The following is a 9,083-nucleotide window of genomic DNA, read 5'->3' on the forward strand; positions in this document are numbered from 1 at the left end:
ACCCTCCCATCTTGCATCAGACCACACACCCCAATCCAACTCAAGAGGCATCGCAGTAAACTGTGAAAGCTTTGCCCGACTCGAGAAGACCCAACATGGGTGTAGTTGTGGGTCGTCTCTTTAGCTCTTGAAAACTATTCTCATTACGCTTTATCCCAAATAAAAGGGATGCCCTTTTTGAGAAGTTTGGTCATAGGAGCTGCTTTTTGGGAGAACCCTTCTATAAATCGTCGGTAATATCTAGCTAGCCCAAAGAAGCTGCAAATTTCAGTTACATTGGTTGGTGGTTCCCAGGACAACATTGCTTCCACCTTAGAAGGGTCTACGGCTATCCCTTTTCCTGATATAACATGCCCTAAGAAGGCCACCTCTTCTAGCCAAAATTCACACATTTTGAATTTGGCATAGAGTTGTCTTTCTGTCAAGGTTTGTAGCAAACTACGAAGGTGTTCGGCATGTTCCTCAGTGCTTCACAAGTATATGAGGATATCGTCAATGAATACTACCACAAACTTATCCAGGCAGGGCATAAATACTAAGTTCATTAGGTTCATGAAAGCTGTCCGGGCGTTTGTCAGACCGACTGGAACAGCCCTGAACTCGTGGTGCCCGTATCAGATAACGAAAGCGGTCTTTGGTACATCCTCTTCCTTCGCTTTTAATTGCTGGTATCCAGATCGGAGATCTATTTTAGTGAACACACATGCCCCCTTTACCTGGTCAAATAAATCATCTATCTAGGGTAGTAGATACTTATTTTTTTTTAATGGTTGCCTTGTTCAAGGCTCGATAGTCGAAACACCGTCGGCTACTTCCATCCTTTTTCTTATTGAATAAGGCTGGAGTGGACCAAGGGGACACACTTGGTCGAATTAAACCCTTTTCTTTAGGTCATTTAGTTGTTTTCTTAATTCCTTTAGTTCTCTCGCGGTCATGCGATAAAGTCGCTTGGATATGGGTGCCATTCCAGGGATGAGATCAATTGCGATCTCTATTTACCTGTTTGGCAGCATACCGAGTATCCCTTCCGAAAATACTTCCAAAAGTTCACGAACTACGTGGATGTCTTTGACCTTCTTTGTGTATAAGGCCATCAATAGTTCTATGTTTGTTTGTGGGCCGTTTCTTCGACTACTGAAGGTTTTCCATGTACTCTCTCGACTCCTCAAGGTTATGGATTTTACTTAACAATCCAGTTTGTCTCTGTGTCTCACTAACCAATCCATTTCCAATATAACGTGTAACCCTCTCAAGGCGATGATGTAAAGGCTAGCCATAAAGGTTATCCTCTCAATGTATTTAGGACGGTTGTGGCAAACATACTCCATTACTATTAGATCTTCGGGTGAGTGCACCTCTATATGCTTATCTAAGGAGATTTCTTCCAAGTTGTGCGTATCAACAACTATCCCGAGATGAAAGATTGTGTTGCCTCTGGGTCAAACAACACTAGACCTACTGTAGGAGGGATTAATAGGTTACCAGTCGCCACATCCGTTGCTGCATCCACTTGTGTGTGGCATCCATGTGAGTTAGATGGACTGGTCTGCGTGGTTGACCGTCATGACCATGTCCATGATTATCTACCGTTGTGTTTCCACGTACTTGTGTGGAGTTGGCCTCACATAGAGGCTGATTGCAAGGTTGCTTCTCCCCCTTGTTCGGACACTCATTTTGTAATGGCCCTTTAGTCCACACCCATAAAAGGTGGTTTTTTTGTCGGGCATTCACAAGCTATGTGGGGTCCATCAAGTATGTGACATTTCATAGGAGCATTGGAGGTCTAAACACCAGTCTCGGCGGGTGTGGTGGAATGTAGGACGAGGTGGTATGGTCATCGACGGGCGTAGTGGTCCAGTAAGGGGGTGTACGAGTGGGGTTTGTAGGCCGACTCCCAATTCTCATGAGGAACCTCAGATCAAACCTAACTCTCTTCCTTCGTTTTTTTGTCTATGGAAATTTATCGGTTCTCAATAAGGATGACCCGATCTACTACCTCCTGAAACACTGCTATCTTTACCGGAGCTATGTGGAGTTGTATGGATGGAGTTCAATCTTTCTATGAAGAGATACCCCTTCTTGTCCTCGGGGTTTGTCTCTTCCAATGCATATTGGGTTAAGTCGTTAAAATTGTATAGTAGGCTGTAATGGTCTTTGACTCCTGATTGAGGTGCATGAATTCTTCCCTCTTTATTTCATTAGGCTTTCTGGATTGTAGTTTCCAGGAAATCTTTTCTTAAATTCCTCCCAAGTAATTATGTGGTTTTAGGATGTGATAATTTGCACATTTCTCCACTGTGTCATCAAGAACGAATAAGTGATGGGATGCATATCGGACATTTTCTTGGTCCGTGCAACCAACAATTATAAGTTTTTACTCTATGTCCCTCAACCAATCGTCCGCCTCTAACGGATTTCTCGCCGATTTTTTTTTGTAGGTTTTGTCTTTTGGTACTCCCCAATACTAGCACCTTGTTCTGAATTTTTTTTAGTTAGTTCACCCCTCACGATAGCAAATAGTTGTTCCATAAACTTGTTCCGCTGCACTAGAAAATCTCGACGAGACTGCTCCATCGACATGTGGAGGCAACGGTGCTGGTGGAGGTAGGCCTCTCATGTCCTTAAAGACTCATGCGCTACTTCTGTCAGGTTTCCGGTTCCCCCGTGCGAGGCCATGGCTACTAATCTGATGGGCAAGGCATAAGTCATTTCACTAACTGGCGTGTGGGAAGAAAAATTTAGCAGTGACATTTTACATAAATAGCACACAGGTCAATCGACCCTACTCTAACTATGTGAGCAGTAGTTAGTTATATCAGTTAACTACAGCATCTTCTAATTTCGTTTGGGGCATTTTGTGCATGCCAACATCAACAAATATCAGCTCACTGGTACAAGCATAAATGTGTGAGCTGCCGACCGGCAAGTATACGATAACCGAGACAGACCTGAAACATACATGTGCATCGATGCAGTTGAGCAGTGCATACCCAAATGCAAATCCATCACATTGAGGACCAAAGCATAGACACCAAGCTAGGAACTAAAAGCATAAAAGTGCATGAAAGTGTAAGGAAACAAGAAGAGACGGAAACTTAATTCGGACCGCTATGCATTCACTAGGCCGATTCATGAAGCAGCAGCATAGCAGCAGTAATACATATAGAAACTTCACTGCTAAATATAAAAGATGCATGGTAAAAGCAAGGGAGAATAATTCAGAGATGATATGTAGTGCATCATATGACATCATTTAGTAGCAGAATAGCATCACAAGTCCACGAGTTCATACAAGGATACATCACAACTTATAGGAACATCATCTCATACCACATTACATACCATCAGGTTATCATGGCTATCTACACGTGTACATGGAACAAAAGTATACCGCCGACTAACTGTCCATCAGGATCAGTATACTTAGTTATTTTTAAATAGAAGGCCCATCGGCCCAGCTTTATATATAAAGCCACACAAGGTTACAACGAGGACAACAACACAACAAAGGAAAAAGAAAACTGGGGATACCAGTTCGAAATACAAGCATTGGTGGTGAAAGCTAAAGCCTACCCAACAAAAGACTAGGCGGAGCAGAGCCAGGCTCGGAACTCCACAAACTACACAGGCGCCCAAGACTTTAGCTAAACACCGGCGTCTCAGGCCGAAACTTCAAGCGCCGAGACGCAACTCCGCGGAACTGCTCCCGACTGAAGAGGTACACACGGCAGCTAGCAGAAGACCACTGCCACCATGGGACTAGCAGACTGCGCTAGAGAGCAGACGAGCCACCAGAGATCAAAGGGGGGAAGCTCTACGACAACGCCTCCAGGAAGGGGAGCGGCGCTCTCGAGCGTCGCCGTTGTCGGCACAGGGACGTGCAACGCTTTCGCGGCTGCTTCAACACCCACACCAAGGAAGACCTAAGTCTTTGCGCCGGCCATCAGGACAACCACCAGCTAATGAGGAGTACCGGTGTCCCACGTGCCACGGCACAAACTCCGACAACCACCCTAGGCTCGAGAGAGGCCGCGCTATCCGAAGGCACACCGTTTAGAAGAAGCCGATCATAGCCTGACGCAGGGCATCGACGAGAGGGATTCCGCGGAGGACCTCGGCGAAATCGCCGGTCAGTATTGCAGCTGATAAAACCCAGGGGACAGCAACCAGCGGCGGGTGAGTGTGTCATGGCCACGCCTCCAAGGAGGTAAACGGCGTCCGGAAACGTCGTCGTCGCCAGCATTGGCCGAAGCCTTGCGGTGCTTTCGCGGACACACGATCGCGCACGCCAGCGTCCTAGCAGGCCCAACTCCACGAGACCAAACCAGACAAGCAGCTCCGAGACACACCGTCCCAGCGGTTGTCAGACTGGCTGGAGAGGATCAAAATACCGGCAGCGGCGAGCCGTCGCCGTACCATTGCCTCACCACCCCACCAGCCAAAGATCCCAAGCACTCACGAGCCGGAGCAAACCCGAGAGAGACCAGATGACCCGGCCCCTGCCAAGATCACCACGAAGCGGCCCAGACCTAGGCCCGCCGGCCCAGATCTGGGCCCGCCGCCGCCATCCCATGGCCACGGCCGAGACATCGCCGGACCGCGACACCCACCAGGAGGCCGAGGCAGCAGGACAGCCGGAGTCTCGGCCACCTGCCGGAAACGGAGTACACACACCCAAGCCTCGCCCGGAGCAGGGGGAAAGGAGGCGCCTTCCGCCGTCCCGGGGCGGACACGCGCAGCCTGTGCCCTCGCCCAAGACCGCCGGCCATGGCGCCAGCCTCGCATGACGCCGCAGCCCAGCGCGACGACGGAGCTCAGAAACGCCCCGCCGCCGCCGCACATCACCCACCGCGCCGCCCGGATGACGTCTCCCTCCGCGCGAAGGGAACCCGTCGGAGCGCGCCCACCCCCACCCGCCGTCTTCGACGGCCGGGCGCGGCCGCCACCGCCGGTGCCGGCGGCGGCAGCGGCCAGACGGGCGAGATCGAGGGGCGCTGTTTTTTTAGGGTTGGGGTTTCTCCAGAGCCGCTCGCGCGAGCGGCCCGGGAGAGGAGCCTTCAAAAAAAAATCGTATACTTAGTTATGGCTATGCAACTCACGAAGGGTAGCTACAGCTACCTAACCTTTCCAGAGATGTAGACCAAAATGACAGCCTGCACACATCTGCCTAACATCCACTAATTGCCGGGACTAATTTCTGGGTGGAGCAACTTTATCTATTAGGCTGATATAACATTGCCAGAGTACAAAAGTCAGGGTACTAGTGCTAGAAAGTCATCACACAAAGAGCAGTAAGCAGCTCAAGCAAGAACAAAGCAAAATCACTCTAGTCATGACCCGTACCAGGCAACCTACTCTGCACCATCCTACATTAAGTAAATAAGATTTATAATTAGATGCGTTAATATAGTACAACAAGGACATACTACGTGCGTTTTATTCGATCTAACTAGCCGCTAGTTAATTAGCTAACAAATTTCCTACAGGTCGTTGTCACTTTAGGTTTTCAGTTTTAAACTTTGTTATTTCAGAACACACTCGCTGCAGACCAAGCATAAAAAGGAAGAGACAAACAACAAGTTAAGAAAAGATAACTATTCTAGGACAAGAATTAGATTTAGGTAAGAAGGGGATTTAACTATCTAAGACACAGGACAGTCTCCAACTAAGTACATGACTGTTTCCTTAGCGGCGCTCTGATACCATCTTTTCTGTGACGCCCCGTTACGTTCGATTAAATCAAGCGTAACGGAAACCGCCACTTCAGAGTTGCGCCAGGACCAGCCAAGGAGAATAGTAACATGTACATAGTGGAAACTTTCACCGTTTGAAAGCGGTGTTCTTTATTACATCATCACCCAAAGTGTCACTTTAACCGACATACTAAGGCGATACAATCCCACCCGCTTGAACTACAAGCCATAAATCTACTCCTCATAGCCTTGGACATCGACTTCCCCATACTCATACTCCACTTCAGCAAAGTCAAAGTCAAAGTCACCACAAGCGCCGGTTTCATCATAAGCACCGGTCTCTATCTCCTCAGAGTTGTCATACATCACGGCCTCTGGAAAACAACGGAGAAAGCAAGGCTGAGCACGTATAAAATACGTACTCCGCAAGTCGCCGGGGGTGGAGGGGTGGCGGGTGATTTAAAAGGAAAATAAAACTCAACGGCAACCGAGCCGTCCGACCGACAACACTTTTAGGAGAAAAACTTCCCCGATTTCCCGTTTGTTGGAAAACCATATTTTTATTTATGAAATCTGCTGGCGGCAGACAACGTGGGATCTTACATCCTGTGTTAGAGGAATACCCACACGCCGCACTTCCAAACCCGGAAGCTGGGAGTGATATCACATTTTACTCTGATCAGAGGTGTACTGCTTTGCCCATAGTGTCACTTGGTCGATTTCGTTCATGCGCTACCATGGCGCACAACTAGACCAAGGGACCGAAACCTTTAGCCCGCCCGTACACCACCTCTGCTTTTCCACCTTGCCTTAATCGCCAAAGGCCCGCGGGTCGAGACCCCTAACCGGCGGTCTCGCCCTTGGGTGACTGTACCTACCCGGCTACAGTCACCTTCTCACCGTGCAGAGGTAGCTACTTGGCATGGTTAATCGGTTAAGCCCGTCCCATTCCAGGTCTATGGTCAGTACGGGTTGCGTCGCTTTTGAAGTAAGCGCCAGTTGGTTATGTTTTTATTTGATAATCTCTGTGAAGAGGAGCCTGACTTCCAAGGCAACCCTAACCGGAATGCTTCCACCAATTCCGGCTCCTCTATCCACCAAATATTTAAAACAAAACCCTACCCGGGTTCTGATGACATACCTCATACAGACCACCAGATCTGGTCCATTCGCCAAATCGGCGGATCTTTCCGATCCACTTCTCATATTTCATTTAGAAAACCAAAAACTTTGTATTTGGTTCTCATGCGAGATTTTGGAATAAATCATAACCCATAACACATTTTAGAAAAACATAGGAGTCCGACGACTTGCCTGGCAGCGCTCCGACCGACTCGGAAACACCGTCAGCGTCTCCTAAATTTCCATGATCGACTCCTAATATTTATTTCACAAATATTCTCAATATTTTAGCTAACTTAACAAAATCAGTAGGCAGCGCATTTAAACTAGGCAAATCCATTTACATATCTAACAAGCATATGCTAGTGTGCTACTGACCCATCGTGCTGTGAGATGGCATGCATACATGCATCAAACCAGATCAAATGTGCATGCCCATCTCCACCGAAAATAAGAAAATAGTTTAACATCCATATCAGTCTTTTGGTTCTGTGCAGGTGCGGTCAAAGCCCAGTCTAGCCCAGCACTAGTGTCCCTCCCGAGTACGCCGTCCCTAATCCCCGCATATTCCCCAGTTCAGCTCTCTCTCTCAAAACAGAGTAGCGCCACCGTGCGTCGCCAGCTCGATCTGCTACATCCGGCCGTCTCCGGCGCCACCGCTGGCATCTACAGAATCCCCTCGTTCTCCTCTACTTGATCCCTACACTCGCCTCTATCGCCGCCGCCGGGAACGACCTCGCCACCAATTCTAATGTCGTCGTTCTTGGGTCCAACGGGCTCACCGCTGTCCCCAACAACTGCGACAGCTTCACTCCTCCTTCGCTCTCCCTTGATGCCGCTCGCTACAGCGAGTCGAGCGGCCCTGGTCGACAGCACACGCGGCTTCGCCGCACAGCTCTACGACCGGACTGGACACAGCCGAGCCTGCCGCGCTCACGCCAGCACCACGGCGAGCCTGATGCCTGCCGAGTGCCGACTGCAGCGTGTGGCCAGCGTCGGCCTCCTACTGCTAATCCTCCTCTACAACTAGGTAAGTGCTGACCCCCTACTTCCCTCCTAATGCAACATACTCGATGTGTCTAGTACAGGCATCATATACGCTCCTCGCTAGTACTCGTTTCTCAATTCACAATCTGTACTACTCCTATATTGATGCACGTGAGGACCATGTGGTGCTAGTTTGATAAGACAATCTAGCCCAATTAATCTTCCTAAGACCACACCAGGTCAACACTGCATTAGCATATACATAAGGGATGAACTAGTACAATCTTAGAAGCAGAGCGTGTAAGACAGCAAGTTGGTTAACAATCTCTAGTTCTTATTATTTGCAAAGGCCTGAACTGTATCTTGCACATCTCATATTGTGAAGTAAAAGGGTAGAGATATACTAATCATAGTCACACTCGGTGAAATAAATGCATATTAACTTCACATTGTACTGCAGATATGACATAGGCAAGCAAAACTATCCTACAAGTACATGGTACATTCAAGTTCAAGCAAACCGAGTGCCCATTATGGTGCCAATACCTGATGAAGCAGCAATAGAGCAGCACAAGCGCAACAGTAAAATGGGGCAGCAGAGAGTGGTCTAGCCGGCTGGAAGAGGTGGAGTGTGCGGTCGTAATGGCAACCAGTGAAAAGGAGTGGCTATATATAGTAGGGGAAAAGGCAATGTCGGTATCAGAGGATGAGCCAGGTGGAGCTTTGGTGTGCATGCCGGCTTACATGTGTACCCCTCCCAGCTATCATTTTTACAAGTGTTTGAGGTTTTGGCTGGCCATGAGTTGGCTCTTGCCCTACCCCTAAGAAATCGTGTACAGGGACCAAATTAAAAATTCGAAATTCTGCTAGGGCTCAAATCAGAGCTGATATAAAAGGGACTTTGTAATTTGCCATTGTTGTGAGGGTTTGGGCGATCGATATTCATCTAATCTAAGATTATTATTTATTGATCTTGTTTAGTGATACATGATCATTACTAATACCGTAAAAAGGGTGTTGTTTAAATTTGGGGTCTTCACATCCCTCCCCCCTTAAAACAAATTTCGTCCTCGAAATTTAGGCTCGCACCTCGAAAAGATGGGGATACTTCTCCTTTAGATCATCTTCCTTTCCCAATGTTTTTCTCGCACCGGATGGTTTCCCCATTGCACAACGAAATATATGTAATTGTTCTATTCCTTAGCTTTTTTTTTCTTTGGTGTCAAAATTTTGGCTAGGATGCTCTTCATGGGTTAGGTTATTTCGGAGTGATGGGGATAT

At 48.0% G+C, this 9,083-nt stretch overlaps 1 long non-coding RNA gene across 1 annotated transcript; it reads left to right on the forward strand.

Moving 5' to 3' along the window:
- Window positions 1–7,303: 7,303 nt before the first annotated feature.
- LOC127343889 (uncharacterized) lies at window positions 7,304–8,771 on the forward strand. Its single transcript, XR_007877573.2, has 2 exons — window positions 7,304–7,845; window positions 8,263–8,771. It is a non-coding gene; the product is annotated as an uncharacterized lncRNA (long non-coding RNA).
- Window positions 8,772–9,083: the final 312 nt, after the last annotated feature.

The sequence above is a fragment of the Lolium perenne genome, chromosome 3 (genome assembly GCF_019359855.2).
Source record: "Lolium perenne isolate Kyuss_39 chromosome 3, Kyuss_2.0, whole genome shotgun sequence".
Classification (NCBI taxonomy): domain Eukaryota; kingdom Viridiplantae; phylum Streptophyta; class Magnoliopsida; order Poales; family Poaceae; genus Lolium; species Lolium perenne.